Source organism: Oncorhynchus mykiss, chromosome 5 (assembly GCF_013265735.2).
Source record: "Oncorhynchus mykiss isolate Arlee chromosome 5, USDA_OmykA_1.1, whole genome shotgun sequence".
Taxonomy (NCBI): domain Eukaryota; kingdom Metazoa; phylum Chordata; class Actinopteri; order Salmoniformes; family Salmonidae; genus Oncorhynchus; species Oncorhynchus mykiss.
The window spans coordinates 67,515,460-67,534,705 of NC_048569.1; the positions used below are offsets into that span (position 1 = coordinate 67,515,460).

Genomic DNA, 19,246 nt, shown 5'->3' on the forward strand with positions numbered 1-19,246 from the left:
GTAAAAGGTCTGATTACTTATGTAAATGTGATATTTCAGTGTTTTATGTTTAATACATTTGCAAAAAAATTTAGAAACCTGTTTTTGCCTTGTCATTATGGGGTATTGTATGTAGATTGGTGAGGGGGGAAAACTATGTAATCCATTTTTGAATAAGGCTGTAGCTCAACAAAATGTTGGAAAATTCTAGGGGTCTGAGTATTTTCCGAATGCACTGTATATACGAAAGTATGTGGACAATCCATCAACTTAGTGGATTCAGCTATTTCAGCCACACCCGATGCTGACAGGCGTGTAAAATCGAGCACACAGCCATGCAATCTCCAAAGACAAACATTGGCAGTAGAATGGCCTTACTAAAAAGCTGCCCCCTTTCCAACAAGTCAGTTCCTAAAATTTCTGCCCTGCAAGAGCTGCCCCAGTCAACTTTAAGTGCTGTTATTGTGAAGTGGAAACGTCTAGCAGCAACAATTTCTCAGCTGCAAAGTGGTAAGCCACACAAGCTCATAGAACAGGACCGCCGAGTGCTGAAGTGCATAGTGCGTAAAAATTGTCTGTCCTCAGTTGCAACACTCACTACCAAGTACCAAAATGCCTCTGGAAGCAACATAACTATTCATCGGGATCTTAATGAAATGGGTTTCCATGGCTGAGCAGCCGCACACAAGCCTAAGATCACCATGTGCAATGCCAAGCTTCGGTTGGAGTGGTGTTAAGCTCGCAGTCATTGGACTCTGGAGCAGTGGAAATGCATTCCCTGAAGTGATGAATCATGCTTCACCATCTGGCAGGCCTTCCTGTTTCAGCATGACAATGCCGCCGTGTACAAAGTGAGGTCCATACAGAAATGGTTTGTTGATATTGGTGTGGAAGAACTTTACTGGCCTGCACAAAGCCCTGATCTCAATCCCATCGAACACCTTTGGGATAAGTTGGAACACGGACTGCGAGCCAGGCCTATTCACCCAACATCAGTGGCCGACCTCACTAATGCTCTTGTGGCTGAATGGAATCAAGTCCCCTCAGTAATGTTCCAACATCTAGTGGATAGCCTTTCCAGAAGAGTGGAGGCTGTTATAGCTGCGAAGGGGGGTGACTCCATATTAATGCCCATGATTTTGAAATGAGATGTTCGACGAGCAGGTGTCCACATACATTTGGTAATGTAGTGTAACTAGAAAGAACATAATTGATCTTACCTTACATGGTCAGTTCCCAAGGATTGCAATACTATAGGACTGAACAGAACTTTAACCAAACATCTGCTCTGAGCAATTTAAAATAGAATAGAACATGGTTATCTCGCTTCCCATTGGAATGAAGCACACTGGAGCGACACAATGAGATGTTGAAGGTCCTAATTATTGCCCCTATCATTTGCATAATTACAATGTTTTCCAAGGCAAGGGCAGTATAGAAATTTCAAACTGTAGTGGACCTGCAGCAGTCAGTGAAAGTCAGGTTTAATGATGAATCTGTCCTCCATCAGGCAGGCACACTGGCTGGAGGGCTGGAGTTTCAATAGGATTTAAAAAGCCAACTGTGTGGATAAATTAGAGTTTTGCCCCAAAATCATATGGAATTACAGTGCTGGGTGCATGTGGTGAGCCTACACACAAAAAGCCCAGAGGAAGCAGCTATTTCTGTTGGTTTTATTAAACCAACCAAGCAATTTAATTCTTTTGTTCAGGGGAGTTCTACTTCATTGATTAACAAAAGCAGGGATATAATTTTTTCAGCCTTTTTGAAAAGCCTGAAATGTCAAGCCTTTTAAAGCAGATTATTCTGCCTCTGTGCGGTGAATGCTGCCAGAGTAACCTTTTGTCTACAATTAAATATTCCAGCATAAATATAAAAGAAAATCAGAGATGGGGAAGATTGACTCACGAGAGATTGGAGAGGTAGATCCTCACACTGATAGTGCAAACAGCTTGCTTCTAATTAAATATGCCACAGAGTCTCAAAGCATTTGCTTTCAGCCGCAGAGAGAGGAAGCTGCCTAAGAATGAGGGGGAGAAATATATCACATCATCTGTCTGTCCACAGCCTTCCTCTGGGCATCTGAAAGGTATTTCATTTTTTTGTTTTTGTAATTATTTGTTTCCCTTTTTCGTAGGAAGTATCTAAAGGCAACACCTTCAGGGATATGCATAAATAGAGAAACACAATAAAAGTTCTCAGATTGTTTATGATTCAGACTCAGATGATTAAGCATGACAATGTGGCACTTCAGGGACATGGGGCATTTATTTTACATTTATGGAACTGGGTGCATTCTCCCCATGTCTGTGATGCAGAGAGGGTGTATATTCAGAGTCGTTATACTATGCAACGTTTAACTTAGAAGTGTTCAGTTTAAGTCGTATACTTTATATAGTGGTTCATTTCATTGATGTGTGATTGCATCTAAAGGAAAGAGGTTATATAGAAAGAATATGTGGTATTGTATAACTAGGGGTCATTCCTTATACCTTTAACAGACATATTACTACATTTGTTGGTGAAATAATGTATAGATAGTCTGGAGTAAAGATAGATGTTTAGTGGTTTGTTTATTGTCAGGTTGACATAGAGGTGACCTCTAATAGATGTCTTGTTATACGTGTTTGCTTACTTACTCCTGAGAGAGTATTGATATTGTAACTTTGATCTGATAACAGCAGTGTTGATAATATTCAACTCTGCTTTACATGTTAATATGATATTTTCTCACGCAGATATTTAGCCAAGTTTAGGAAACAGTACTTTGTGAATTTTAGAATTGGTTACTAGAATTGGATCCTACCAACTTTATCAAGTCTTTCAAGTGTTTTGAAGAGGCAAATGCATAGCAAATTCTGTCATAGCAAAAATGTGTGAGCACATATTAAATCATAGGTTCTAAATAAGTCTAAGATAGAATGATTATTGGGAATAAACTTTTTTGTTGTTGAGCAGAGCATAGCTGTTGATAAGTTGCTAATGTCAGCTTATTAAAAGTGTGTTATCCTAATAGTATGTTTTTGGTAATCATTTCATTACATTACAGGTTCATAACAGTTATGTTGATCATCATACATCACACATATATCTTCATGGAGGATGTCAGTTTACACATTTGAATGTTTGCTTGCTGCAAAAAAAACATGACAAAGTATTTTCCGTTAAGTATGCTATGTGTATAGGAGAACAAACTCCCAGATAATGGGGGAATATATGGCCCCCTAAGATGTTTTCCGTGGGTGACTGAAGGATTTCAATGAATGCAGATTACTTCAACTGTTGGCTTTGTTGTCTCAGATCTCACTACCTGTATATATCAAAGAAGTAGTAGAGAAGGCTGTGGACTGATAATGTTTTGCGTGAGAAATTGGGCACTTTTTTTAAAAAGTGATTCATTCCAAGCATTTGAATGCTCTGAAACATCCAGACAAAACAGAGGCCCCAACATATGCCCCCTCCACCATGACCCCATCCCACTTACCCCATACCTGCAATAAGGTCTTATCAGAAAATTGGGCAAGTCAAGAGTCTGTTGATTAACCCTGACAGACCTAATGATTGTGGGTCAGGGTTTCAACTTGTGAGATAAAAAAACAACCACTAGTGTCAAATAATAGATGCACTGACAGGCAAATTGTGCTCTGTCATTTGCGTTTTAGGACGATAATGGGTTCTGAACTGACCAGCTCTGACTGGTAAGGGCGTTGACTGCAGCTTTTCCCCACGTCTGAAGTGAACGGATGTGGCATGAGGGACGAACCTCATCGCTTTCCCAGACCACAAGTAAATCTTGCATTATGCTGAATTTTAGCTTCCAAAAGGATTGCAAGGTTTGCAAAAAAGGAAACAAGAATTATTCAATCAAATTGGCACCTCCACATCCAGATTCGACTAGTGCTGCATAATGCAATCCAGTAATCCCTTTATCAAAAACTCAGATGAAATGGTCTTATTGGAAAAGGAGTTAAAAATATTTAAGGTCATTCTATCACTAGTTTATTTTCCAAAATTGCCCACTCTCTTTTTATCTTCAGAGACAATAATTACTTCTAGTTCAACACACTATGGCTGATGAATGTTCAGAGAATCCACAGGAAGAAATCTTTGCAATAATCAGCAGTACAGTTTTCTCTCCCTTTTAACATTTCTATAAATTTGAACATACATGGCTGTCTGAGGATATGCAATGTTAATGTCTAGGTGATGATGGCAATATGTCAGCAAAATATGGTAACCTACTTGAACTGTCATTGTTGCCGCATCAGCATCTTACATATCTTAGGCTACAGTGCGTTGTGGGCTTAGCTATAATGCAGTTTTTCCAATACATTTTGGGAAGGCATTTCTTTCCTCCTTTTTAATTTTTTTATTTTCAGTAATCATCATGGTTCATGTCATTTTTCTAGGTCATAATAGGAAGAATGCTGGGTGAATACTAAACAGAGCCTATATACTGTACATGTAGGCATCCTCTGCTGACTGTTCACATTGCCCACTGCTGAAACCTCATCAGCAGCTGAATGATGCCAAATATCAGCATTACATTTATCAATAACCCACTAGGCCTAATGGTTTATAAGTCTATTAGTCTGTATAAATCAGAGTGTTTCTGCTATGTGTATAGTGCTTTCAGAAAGGATTCATACCCCTTGACTTATTCCACATTTTGTTGTGTTACAACTTTAATTCTAAATATATTAAATATAACTTTTTTCACACCCATTTACACACAATACCCTATAATGATGAAAGAGAAACATGTTTTTAGACATGAAATACAGAAATACCACTGAGTCAATACTTTGTAGAAGCACATTTGGCAGTGATTACAGCTGTAAGTCTTTCTGGGTCTCTAAGAGCTTTCCACAACTAGTTTGTGCAACATATGCCTATTATTCATTTCAAAATTCTACAAGCTCTGTCAAATTGGTTGTTGATTATTGCTAGACAACCATTTTCAGGTCTTGCCCTAGATTTTCAAGCAGATTGAAGTCAAAACTGTATCTCGGCCACTCAGGAACATTCACTGTCTTTTTGTAAGCAGCTCCAGAGTATATTTGGCCTTATGTTTTAGGTTATTGTCCTGCTGAAAGGTGAATTAATCTCCCAGTGTCTAATGGAAAGCAAACTAAACTAGGTTTTCCACTAGGATTTTGCTTGTGCTTAGTGCCATTCCATTTCTATTTTATCCTGAAAAACTCCCCAGTTACAAGCAAACCCATAACATGATGCAGCCACCACTATGCTTGAAAAAGTGGAGAGTGGTACTTAGTAATGTGTTGAAATGGATTTGCCCCAAACATAACGCTTTTTATTCAGAATAAAAAGTGAATTGCTTTGACACATTTTTTTGAAGTATTACCTTAGTGCCTTGTTGCAAACAGGATGCATGTTTTGGAATATTTGTATTCTGTACAGGCTTCCTTCTTTTCACTCTGTAAATTAGGTTAGCATTGTGGAGTAACTACAATGTTGTTGATCCATCCTCAGTTTTCTCCTATCACATCCATTCAACTCTGTAACTCTTTTAAAGTCACCATTGGCCTCATGGTGAAATCCCTGAGCAGTTTCCTTCCTGAACACAAATGCTTTGTTTGTAAATTATGTCTGAGTGTTGAAATATGCACCTGGCTATCCATAAATTTAAATAACAAGAAAATCATGCTGTCTAGTTTGTTTAATATAAGGAATTTGATATTATTTATACATTTTAACAATTACATTTACTTTTGATAGTGAAGTATATTTAAAACCAAACATTTTTAGACTTTTACTCAAGTAGTATTTTACTGGGTGACTTTCACTTTTACTCTAGTCATTTTCTATCAAGTTATCTTTACTTACTCAAGTATGACAATTGGGCACTTTTCCCAGCACTACATATTTATTTATACTCTACAGGCTTCCTTCTTTTCACTATGTCAATTAGGTTAGTACTGTGGAGTAACTACAATGTTGTTGATCCATCCTCAGTTTTCTCCTATAACAACCATTAAACTCTGTAACTGTTTTAAAATCCCCATTAGGCTCAAGGTGAAATCCTTCTCCGGCAACTGAGTTTGTAAGGACACTTGTATCTTTGTAGTGACTGGGTGTATTGATACACCATCCAAAGCTAAATAAATAACTTCACCATGCTCAAAGAGATATTCGGCATCTGCTTTTTCTATATTTTACACATCTACCAGTAGGTGCCCTTCTTTGCGAGGCACTGAAAAACTTCCCTGGTCTTTGTGGTTGAGTCTGTGCTTGAAATTCACTACTTGATTGAGGGACCTTACAAATAATGGTATGTAAAGAGTACGGAGATGGAGTAGTCATTCAAAAATCATGTTAACCACTATTATTGAACACAGAATGAGTCCATGCAACTTAATATGCAATTTGTTAAGAAATGTTTTACTCCTGAATTTATTTAGGCTTGCCATAACAAAGGTGTTGAATATTTATTTATCATTTTTTTATTCATTTTAAACATTTTCGAAAAACATAATTCCACTTTGACATGATGGGTTTTTGTGTGTAAGCCAGTGACAAAAAATAATCTAAATTTAATCATTTTTTAATTCAGTCTGCAACACAACATAATGTGGAAATGTCAAGGGGTGTGAATAATTTCTGAATGCATTGTAAAGTGATACTATATAGTTATTCAGATTCATCAGGGAATAGAAGATAATGCATGTTTAGCCTAGATGTATTGCAATGTTATCAATCAATAGCATTGATTAAAAACTAGCGAGCCCAGGTATTGCAAATACAATTAAACCTGGTGACTATTGACAGTGCTCACAAGACTTAAGCAAAAATATTTATTGATGGTACAAAAATGTAATTCCTATGCACAGGATAGTAATGTTACGCACTTGAAACCAATCATAAATTGATCATACAACATTTTGCCTCGACATTTCAGCAGTTTTTCAATGTAACAGAGTTGATCTTTAACACACCCTTGTGCTTCTGTCAGCTCCCTGGACACAATTACTCATTCCAGGGTTTTTCTTTATTATTACTCTTTTCTACATCGTAGAACAATAGTGAATACATCAAAACTGTGAAATAACACATGGAATCATGTAGTAACCAAAAAAGTGTTAAACAAATCTAAATATATTTTATATTTGACATTCTTCAAAGTAGCCACCCTTTGCCTTGATGACAGCTGTGCACAATCTTGGCATTCTCTCAACCAGCTTCATGAGGAATAATTTTCCAACAGTCTTGAAGGAGTTCCCACATACAGTGGGGCTAAAAATGATTTAGTCAGCCACCAATTGTGCAAGTTCTCCCACTTAAAAAGATGAGAGATGCCTGTAATTTTCATCATAGGTACACTTCAACTATGACAGACAAAATGAGAAAAAACATCCAGAAAATCACATTGTAGGATTTTTAATGAATTTATTTGCAACTGATGGTGGAAAATAAAAATAATAAATAAAGTCAATAAAAAAAGTTTATCTCAATACTTTGTTATATACCCTTTGTTGGCAATGAGAGAGGTCAAACATTTTCTGTAAGTCTTCAAAAGGTTTTCACACACTGTTGCTGGTATTTTGTCCCATTCCTCCATGCAGATCTCCTCTAGAGCAGTGATGTTTTGGGGCTGTTGCTGGGCAGCACGGACTTTCAACTCCCTCCAAAGATTTTCTATGGGGTTGAGATCTGGAGACTGGCTAGGCCACTCCAGGACCTTGAAATGCTTCTTACGAAGCCACTCCTTTGTTGCCCGGGCGGTGTGTTTGGGATCATTGTCATGCTGAAAGACCCAGCCACGTTTCATCTTCAATGCCCTTGCTGATGGAAGGAGGTTTTCGGTGGACAGTGTGACCAGCAAAGCACCACCACACCATCACACCTCCTCCTCCATGCTTCACGGTGGGAACCACACATGCAGAGATGATCTGTTCACCTACACCTACTCTTCGCCTTCACCTACTCTGCGGTTGCTTCTGCACTTGAAGAAACTTTCAAAGTTCTTGAAATGTTCCATGTTGACTGACCTTCATGTCTTAAAGTAATGATGGACAGTTATTTCTCTTTGCTTATTTGAGATGTTCTTGCCATAATATGGATTTGGTCTTTTACCAAATAGGGATATCTTCTTTATACCAACCCTATCTGGTCACAACACAACTGATCGGCTCAAACGCATTAAGAAGGAAAGAAATTCCACAAATTAACTTTAAACAAGGCACACCTGTTAATTGAAAGGCATTCCAGGTGACTACCTCATGAAGCTGGTTAAGAGAATGCCAAGAGTGTGCAAAGCTGTCATCAAGGCAAAGAGTGGCTACTTTGAAGAATCTCAAATATAAAGTTGAGCAACACCACTCAGCAAGGGGCACCACCAAGCAAGCGGCACCATGGAGACCAAGGAGCTCTCCAAACAGGTCAGGGACAAAGTTGTGGAGAGGCACAAATCAGGGTTGGGTTATAAAACAATATCCAAAACTTTACATATCCCACGGAGCACCATTAAATCCATTATTAAAAAATGGAAAGAATATGGCACAACAAACCTGCCAAGAGAGGGCCGCCCACCAAAACTCACTGACCAGGCAATAATCATTAATAAATAAGCATTAATCAGAAAGGCTACAAAGAGACCAAATATAACACTGAAGGAGCTGCAAAGCTCCACAGCGGAGAGTGAAGTATCTGTCCATAGGACCACTTTAAGCCATCCACTCCATGGAGTTGGGCTTTACAGAAGAGTGGGGTGAAAAAAAACAGTGCTTAAAGAAAAAAATAAGCAAACACATTTGGTGTTTGTCAAAATGCATGTGGGAGACTCCCCAAGCATAGAAGGTACTCTGGTTAGATGTAACTAAACTTTAGCTTTTTGGCCATCAAGGAAAATGCCTGGCACAAACCCAACACCTATCATCACCCCGAGATTACCATCCATGCTGTGGGGATGTTTTTCATCGGCCAGGACTGGGAAACTGATCAGAATTGAAGTAATGATGGATGGTGCTAAATACAGAGACATTTTTGAGGGAAACCTGTTTTAGTCTTCAAGAGATTTGAGACTGGGACAGAGGTTTACCTTCCAGCAGGACGATGTTCCTAAGCATAATGCTAAGGCAACACTTGAGTGGTTTAAGGGGAAACATTTAAATGTCTTGGAATGGCCTAGTCAATGCCCAGACCTCAATCCAATTGAGAATCTGTGGTATGACTTAAATATTGCTGTACACCAGTAGAACCCATCCAACTTGAAGGAGCTGGAGCAGTTTTGCCTTGAAGAAGGGGTAAAAATCCCAGTGGCTAGATGTGCCAAGCTTATAAAGACATACCCCAAGAGACTTGCAGCTGTAATTGCTGCAAAAGGTGGCTCTACAAAGTATTGACTTTGGGGGGTGAATAGTTATGCACGCTCAAGTTTTCCATTTTTTTGTCTTATTTCTTGTTTGTTTCACCAGCAAAAATATTTTGCATCTTCAAAGTGGTATGCATGTTGTGTAAATCAAATGATACAACCCCCCCATTTTAATTCCAGGTTGTAAGGCAACAAAATAGGAATAATGCCAAGGGGGGTGAATACTTTCGCAAGCCACTGTACAATTAAAGACATCTTTCAGTGATTTTTGAACTTTTACTGTTGAAAAGGAATATCCTGTGTATAAATTCAGTAAAATGCACACACTGAAGGGTAAAAAAATAATTTTTGAGCAAAATTGTTTTTTTTAGACACAACTGCAAACTTCAAGGAGTTGGTCTGATGAGAATCCGCGATGTCATCTGCTTTCCCTCTGCTTGAAAAATAGAGAACTTGTACTATGCCATGACATACCTGGACCACCTATTAAGATGTGCCTTTTGTTAAGTAAATCAAGTGATAAATGAGGTGAAAAGGAGACTGGAGTGCTACTTTAAGGGTGTGGCTACAAAAGCCTCCTTATCTGTTTCTTTCAGGGGATTCCCAACTTTGCCAAAATTCCATTTTACTATATCTATCAGAACTTAGGAAAAGACCCAGATGCAGACAGCTAGAATCACAAATGTTTATTGACCCAAACATGTGACAGGCAAAAGACAGGTCAAGGGCAGGCAGAGGTCCATAATCCAGGGCAGAGTCAGTAAGGTACAGAATGGCAGGCAGGCTCGGGGTCAGGGCAGGCAGAGGATTGTAATCGGGGAAACTAGTAAACAGAAACTTGAGAAAGCAGGAAGACATGGAAAGCACGCTAGTAAGACCTGACAAGATATTAGGAGGTGGCACTCCTAGTTGCCGGGGACTTTAATGCAGAGAAACTTAAATCAGTTTTACCTAATTTCTATCAGCATGTTAAATGTGCAACCAGAGGGAAAACAACTCTAGACCACCATCACTCCACACACAGAGAAGCGTACAATGTTCTCCCTCGTGCTCAATTTGGCTAATCTGACCATAATTCTATCCTCCTGATTCCTGCTTACACATAAAAAATTAAATCAGAAAGCACCAGTGACTCGGTCTATAAAAAAGTGGTCAGATGAAGCAGAACCTTAACTACAGGACTGTTTTGCTAGCACAGACTAGAATATGTTCAGGGATTCTTCGATTGGCATTGAGGAGTACACCACATCAGTCACTGGCTTCATCAATAAATGCATTGATGATGTCGTCCCCACAGTGACTGTACGTACATATACCATCCAGAAGCCATGGATTACAGGCAACATTCGCACTGAGCTGAAAGGTAGAGCTGATGCTTTCAAGGAGCGGGACTCTAACCCGGAAGTTTATAAGAAATCCCGCTATGCCCTCAGACAAACCATCAAACAGGCAAAGCGTCAATACAGGATCGAACTGTACTACACCAGCTCTGATGCTGGTTGGATGTGGCAGTGCTTGCAAACTGTTACAGACTACAAAAGGTTGCACAGCCAACAGCTGCCCAGTGACACGAGCCTACCAGATGAGCTAAATAACTTCTACGCTCACTTCGAGGAAAATAACACTGAAACATGCATGAGAGCATCAGCTGTTCCAGACGACTGTGTGATCATGCTTTCCACAACCGATGTGCACAAGACCTCTAAACAGATCAACATTCACAAGGCCACAGGGCAGATGGATTACCAGGACGTGTACCTCGAAGCATGCGCTGACCAACTGGCAAGTGTCTGTAATACCAACATGTTTCAAGCAGACCACCATAGTCCCTGTGCCCAAGAACACTAAGGTAACCTGCCTAAATGACTATTGACCCATAGCACTCACGTCTGTAGCCATGAAATGCTTTGAAAGGCTGGTCATGCCTAACATCAACACCATTATCATAGAAACCCACTCCAATTTGCATACCGCCCCAACAGATCCACAGATGATGCAATCTCTATTGCACTCCACACTGTCCTTTCACACCTGGAAAAAAGGAACACCTATGTGAGCATGCTGTTCATTGATTACAGCTCAGCATTCAACACAATAGTGCCTTCAAAGCTCATCACTAAGCTAAGGACCCTGGGACTAAACACCTCCCTCTGGAACTGGATCCTAAACTTCCTGACGGGCCGCCCCCAGGGGGTAAGGGTAGGTAACAACACACCCGCCATGCTGATCCTCAACAAGGGGGACCCTCAGGGGTGTGTGCTCAGTCCCCTCCTGTACTCCCTGTTCACTCATGACTGCACGGCCAGGCACGACTCTAACACCATCATTAAGTTTGCCGATGACACAACAGTGGTAGGCCTGATCACTGAAAACGATGAGGCAGCCTATAGGGAGGAGGTCAGAGACCTGACCGTGTGGTGCAATAACAACAAGAACAACCTCTCCCTCAACATGATCAAGTCAAGGACAAGGAGATGATTGTGGACTACAGGAAAGAGGACCGAGCACGCCCCCATTCTGATCGATGTGGCTGTAGTGGAGCAGGTTGAGAGCTTCAAGTTCCTTGGCGTCCACATCACCAACAAACTAACATGGTCCAAGCACACCAAGACAGTCGTGAAGAGGGTATGACAAAACCCATTCCCCCTCAGAAGACTGAAAAGATTTGGCATGGGTCCTTAGATCCTCAAAGGATTTACAGCTGTACCATCAGGAGCATTCTGATGGGTTACATCACTACCTGGTATGCAACTGCTCTGCCTCCGACTTCAAGGCACTATAGAGGGTAGTGCGTACGGCCCAGTACATCACTGGGGCCAAGCTTCCTGCCATCCAGGACCTCAATAGCAGGTGATGTCAGAGGAAGGCCCTAAAAATTGTCAAAGACTCCAGCCACCCTAGCCATAAACTGTTCTCTCTGCCACCGCACAGCAAGTGGTACCGGAGTGCCAAGTCTAGGTCCAAGAGGCTTCTAAACAGCTTCTACCCCCAAGCCATAAGACTCCTGAACATCTAATCAAATGGCTACCCAGACTATTGCATTGCCCCTTGTAACTCTACCTACATACACATATTACCTCAACTACCTCGACACCGGTGCCCCCGCACATTGACTCGGTACCCCTTGTATATAGCCCCGCTGTTGTTATTTTACTGCTGCTCTTTAATTATTTGTTATTATTATCTCATACTTCTTTTTTAGGTATTTTCTTGAAACCGCATTGTTGGTTAAGGGCTTGTTGTATTCGGCGCATGTGACAAATACAATTTGACTTGATTTGAATTGGCAACATACAAACAGAGAACACAGGTTCATAGGGGATAATGGGAAAGATAGGAGACACATGGAGGGGGTGGAGACAAACACAAAGACAGGTGAAACTGATCTGAGTGTGGACAATACCAGCGTCATCAAAAACCGATGGAGTTGATTAAAGGAGGGCTGAACTTGAAGTGTTTGAAGTGGGTGTGTTATGTTCGCTACCATTGTGTGTTCCTCTCATAGAGTTAGATGGAGATCACATCTAGTGTTGGGGAAGCTACTCTGAAAATATAGTTTACCAAGCTACCAATACCTTCACAGTGGAAAAGTTAAGCTACACTAAAGCGCTTGGGAAACATATAGTTTACCAAGCTACCAATACCTTCACAGTGGAAAAGTTAAGCTACACTAAAGCGCTTGGGAAACATATAGTTTACCAAGCTACCAATACCTTCACAGTGGAAAAGTTAAGCTACACTAAAGCCCTTGGGAAACATATAGTTTACCAAGCTACCAATACCTTCACAGTGGAAAAGTTAAGCTACACTAAAGCGCTTGGGAAACATATAGTTTACCAAGCTACCAATACCTTCACAGTGGAAAAGTTAAGCTACACTAAAGCGCTTGGGAAACATATAGTTTACCAAGCTACCAATACCTTCACAGTGGAAAAGTTAAGCTACACTAAAGCCCTTGGGAAACATATAGTTTACCAAGCTACCAATACCTTCACAGTGGAAACGTTAAGCTACACTAAAGCCCTTGGGAAACATATAGTTTACTTAATTAAAGTTTATTTGAAAAAGCAGTTCACCACATCCAAACTACTCTGTGATAAATTATCATATCTAAATCTGAAATGTTATAGACTACAAATTGCAAGGTCAGATCACTCTGGAGTCAGATGTTAGCAGAATGTGTAATTTAGCCTATTATCCACAAAAACTATGTTTCAAGTAAGAATTAGGTAGGTCTGATGCTGAAAAAGAAAGGACATTCTTGCCTATTTCACCCATATTTTATTTTAGCAAAGAAAATTGTGTGTAGTTCCATTAGCTGGCTACACCGCTGCATGACAAAAAAGTCATTAACTACTGACAGCACTACCAAGACTTGAATTGAGTTCAACTGCCACCAAGCTACTGCAAAATGTAGTTAAATTACTAGTTGAACTAGATGTAGTTCACTACTCCCAACACTGATCACATCATTGTATCTGTCCCATTATGGCGTCTGTGAGAGCACAGGCAGCGCCACTTAGGCCATCTCGATAGAATACCACAGTATACCTCATAATACCCATAAAACCTAGAGGTCAAACAAGGAAATGGTTCTAATCGTTTTTCCACCATTCATTTTTCCTACAGCGGATTTTAGAAACGCTTAAGGGCTGTGTTCAGTGTAGGCTTACCCTGGTGTGACATATTGATAACTGTGTAAATTGCACTAGAACAAGGTGTCTTTTATCAATATATTTGCCTGTATTTACCCCATAAAAATGAATGCTGATAATGTGGCTGTCATAAAGAACTACAAATGCCGTGATGATCTAGACGAGACTGCCATATCGAGGCAAATGTAAGAATCTCTGGATGAACTATCTAATGTTAGCTAAATTTAGTAATGAATAAATTGGCAAAACGTCTTTAAATGTACAATTCTGTGAACTGCCTTGTGCAAGTTTTAAATGACCCAATCAATACCTGTTGACAAAGGTGTCAGCTAGAAATGACGTGCAGGAGCTTGCAGGGATTTGTAGTCTTGCATGATGTCTGCTGATCCTAATTAGCATTTCCGGGTCTGAGAGTAAATTTAGCTGAATATATTGATAAAAGTCACCTTGTCCGGGAGAGATTTACATGGTTATCAAAATGTCACGCCAAGATAAGCCTACATGAAACACAGCACTTATTATAAGTGTTTATAAAATTCCCTATGAGAAAAAAATGAATGGTGGAAAAATGATAGGTACCATTTCCCTGTTTGACCGATAGGTTTTATGGGTGTTATGACACTTCCACTCTGGGGCTCTGAACTGAACAGGTGCACACTGCCACCTAGAGTGTGTTGTTTCAACAGGTATAAAGCCAAGTTTGGCGATTTACTGCCACCTGCAGTTATGGAATGTTTCCTCACTAGTAGAATTAATTGGCTGATCCTTCCTGGTGACCTGGATGGAATTATGTGATTCATCATTAGTCCATAGGAAGTCCCATCCAGTTTACTACTTGAAAATGCTCATGCTAAAACTGGCTTTTTGGCACTAGAGTCCTCTATCTATCTCTATGCTTCCTCTTTACTTGAAACATCCCAAACAGCCACTGTACGCATGACGAATGGCTTAGCATCCTTGTGACGCATGACAACATGAATGTGATTTGTCAAGAATCCCAACCTCCGAGCATTTCCTAAATTCTAGAGTATCAGTATCTGGTCATGTTCCCCTGCTCAGGTTTTGCATGTCACATCATTAACTGTAGCTTCGGCAACATATTGTTATAACATAAGATGTGGCTAGCTGATAAGGAAAATAGCCTACCTACAGTATCCAGGCCTTGTAATATCTGGCATGCTTCAGAAGCATCTGAGCAGGGGAACACAACCTTTATCTTTGATGACCATTGTGTTTGTGAATCGTTAGCTCACGAATGTGAGGATGTTTGAGTTGGAAAGTCCTTTATAAACACCAAGTCTCCTTATTTCAACATAACATTGGCAAAGATGTCTATGTATTGCTGTCTCATGTATTTCTGTAGGTTGATTCTGTTGGTTGATTGGACAGAGCGCACTCAGTGCAGCTGTTTGTCCTTGCATGATAATTCTTCTTAGGCATTATGCTGTGTTCGTAACCAAGTGGGAAATGCGAATAAACCACATATGACTGGGAAAAATCCACTTGAATGGCCCTCAAACTGGTAATTATTTGTGGGAAATTCGTCTTTAATCCTTAGCTGCAACTTATCCCACATACTAACCTCTGATGTCACCTCGATAACAGCATTTTTGGCAGTTAAATGCTACAGTAAAACATTATTTATAAAAAGTAATCTATGGTTTTTGGACACTAGAATTTACAAGCATGACAGCGATAATTTTCGTTTAATTTTCGCTTGTTGGCCATTAGCCAATCTGCATTTCTCAATGAGTTCAAAGCACATGAATGCATCCAACTGATATTTACGACTTCACAACTGGTGAAATTCCCACCTGGTTACGAATACAGCATTACCATCCCATGTTAGTGGGCAAGTGGGCATTACTGGGCATGACTGAAATAAAAATCCAACCCTAAAATATCGAAGGATTTAGGAACATAATAGTTTTCCCTAAATCTCAGTTTTGGAAAATACTCCAAAACTGATCATATTGGGCGGTTTGGTTTTACAAAGTCAGTGTGTTGCATTATGGGAATAAACTGTCTGACCTGCACCTTTATGTAGACTGCATGAACTTTATAAAAGCCACGTGATCAACAGTCATGAAGTTTTAACTTCAGTTGACTGCAAGTTGCCGCAGATTCTCTTTATCATCTTCATTCTGCAGCCATCACCTGCATTGTGGTAGGCTCTATTGTCAACCAATCATTATGGTGTTTATTTTACCCACACAAGTATGACCAAAGACCAGGGGTGAAAGTAAGCTGGTATGGTGATACTGACGGCTTCTCAGAGCTGATGGCTTCTACGTTTGTGGCTAGATGGAGTACAGCTCCATTTAGTTGTCGCATTAGGGACAACCGGAGCATTTTAGCTAAGCATAACTCTTTTCCTAACCTTAATCTAATTCTCCTAACCTCCTAACTCCATCTATCTACAACCGCAGAAGCCATCAGTTCCCGACAAACCATCAGTTTCACCACACTTGGAAGAAATTAAATCTACTTTCACCCCTGCCACAGATGTGACTGAAACAGGAACCAACTTTGCTGCGATTCATGTAGGCTACGCAGTGGATATATACTTTGAGTTTTCAAAACATTAGGAACATCTTCCTACTATTGAGTTCCACCCCTTTGCCCTCAGAACAGCCTAAATTCATTGAGGCATGGACAACAAGGTGTCGAAAGCATTCCACAGAGATGCTGGCCTATGAAGACTCCAATGCTTCCCACAGTTATGTCAAGTTGGCTGGATGTCCTTTGGGTGGTGGACCATTCTTGATACACATGGGAAACGGTTGAGTGTGAAAAACCCAGCAGCACTGCCGTTCTTGACACACTCAAACCGGTGTACTTGTCACCTACTACCATACCCCGTCCATAGGCACTTTTATATTTTGTTTTTCCCATTCACCCTCAGAATGGCACACATACACACTCTATGTCTCAGTTGTCTCAAGGCTTAAAAATCCTTCTTTAACCTGTCTCCTCCCCTTCATCTACACTGATATAAGTGGATTTCAATAAGGGATCATAGCTTTCACATGGATTCACCTGGTCTGTCTATGTCATGGAAAGAGTTGGGGTTCCTAATGTTTTGTACACTCAGTGTACATATGAATGGAATATGTGAGGCTCACCAATTGATTGTTCAATGTACACACATATGATTTCACTTTGTGAGTGTCTGATATGGTGGTTGGAGACATGTTTATTTCATAATTATGAAGAAATGCATTATAATAAACAATGTTTTACATCACCAACTTCACACCCAGGCTTGTAAATTAATTGAATGCAGGAAAATCATTTTCGATGATGAGGTGATTGTGGTCAAATGCCTTGCTCTTTGCCTGGTTATGGTACCCTGGCCTTTGCTTTCACTGACTTCTTTTGCAGTTGCAAGTTTATCACATCGATTCCAGCAGCATAGTACACTGCATCCCACTGCTGGTTTGCCTCTGAAGCTAAGCAAGGTCTGTCCCTGAATGGGAGACCAGATGTTGCTGGAAGTAGTGTTGGAGTGCCAGTAGGTGACACTTTTCCCTCTGGTTTTACTATCATATTCCAGTGCCCCAGGGCAGTGAAGGGGTCATCGCCCTGTCTGGGGTGCCGTCTTTGTGATGAGACGTTAAACTGAAGTCCTGATTCTCTGTGGTTCTATTAAAAAATCCCATGGCACTTAATGTAAGACTAGGGGTGGTAATTACCTGGTGTCATGGCTAAATTACCAACATGGCCCAATTCCATGTTGATAATTACTGGTGGAGTCAACTAATAAAATAATGGACGACCTGACCAGAGGTCCAGGACCTGAAGAACAGTACAGAGTTCTCCCAGGGTCAGCTCGATGAGTTCAAACAGTTAAAAGGCAAGATAACAGCAATCTGCATGTCATTGAGAGAGGACATCAGTTATGTATGTGAATCCATGATAACAATGATGGAGAAATCAGATTATTTCAAGGGATAATCAAGGCGGAACTATTTGCAGAATCTCCACATGAGACCTGGATGGAGTCTGAGGACAAAGTGAGGGAAATTATCTCTTAGAAATTGAAGATGGACGACAGGAATATTGAAGTGAAGTGCGCCCACAGGATTGGAAAACCAACCACCGGCTCAGGTGACTGGCCCAGTCAAGTTCCAGAGGTTCAAGGACAAGGTAGCTGTTCTGGAAATAGCCAAGAACTTGAGAGGAATGTACATCTTCCTCAACAAGGACCATTCTGAAGCTATGTCCCAGAAGAGAAAATAACTTATCACGGCCATGAAAGCTGCCAGTGCGCGTAGGGGCATTGCTTACATCCGCTATGATAGGGTCATTGTCCACCCTCCCTCCCAAAAGCCTAGAAGGTATGAGAGGGCCTTACCTATGGGTTTGTAGGTTCAGCACACACACATACTTACACACAACTGATTGATGGACTTCTGAATGTTTGTTTGTTTCGTTTGTTATTTCCCATATTATGTTTATCTCTGAAAAGCTACCCAGAAAATAGCCTATACTAATATATGTAGCTTAGAAATAAGGTTTGTGAAATCAATAACTTGCTAACATCAGATAACATTCATACATTAGCCATTTCTGAGACTCACTTACATAATTCCTTTGATGACACAGCAGTAACAATACAAGGATATAACATCTATAGAAGAGACAGGAATTCTCATAGGGGAGGTGTTGCTATATACTTTTAGAGCCATATCCCTGTGACGCTTAGAGAAGATCTCGTGTCAAGTGTTATTGAAGTGCTGTGGTTGCAGGTTCACCTGCCATCTAAAGCATATTATTTTGGGATGTTGCTATGTGCCACCAAGTGCTAACAGTAAGTATCTAAATAATGCGTGTGAAATTCTTGATAGTGTATGTGATGTAAACAGAGGCCAGCTTTCTTGGTGGCCTGAATATTGACTGGTTTACATCAAGCGGTCCGCTCAAGAGGAAGCTTCTCACTGTAAACAGTGCCTGTAATCTGGTTCAGGTTATTAATCAACCTACCAGGGTGTTTACAAACACTACAGGAACAAGATCATCCACATGTGTTGATCACATTTGTACTAATACTGTAGAACTTTGTTCTAAAGCTGTATCCGTACCCATTGAATGCAGTCATCACAATCTAGTAGCTGTATCTAGCAGAGCCAAAGTTCCAAAAGCTGGGCAACGAATAATGTATTAGAGATCATACAAAAGATGTTGCTGTGACTCATATGTTTGATGTTAAAAATATGTGTTGGTCTGACGTGATTAATGAGGAGCATCCAGACGCTGAACTTCTTTCAATTATTGCCCC

At 40.3% G+C, this 19,246-nt stretch overlaps 1 long non-coding RNA gene across 2 annotated transcripts in view; it reads left to right on the top strand.

Annotated features, from left to right (window-relative positions):
* The first annotated feature begins 1,952 nt into the window (after positions 1-1,952).
* Positions 1,953-19,246, top strand: part of LOC110524410 — a 132,116-nt gene continuing 114,822 nt past the window's right edge. Inside the window, exon 1 of one of the 2 annotated variants that reach the window (XR_002473585.2) lies at positions 1,953-2,068. This is a non-coding gene — a long non-coding RNA (uncharacterized LOC110524410). The remainder of the gene's footprint in view (positions 2,069-19,246) is intronic. The other variant, XR_005051837.1, reaches the window with a different exon arrangement.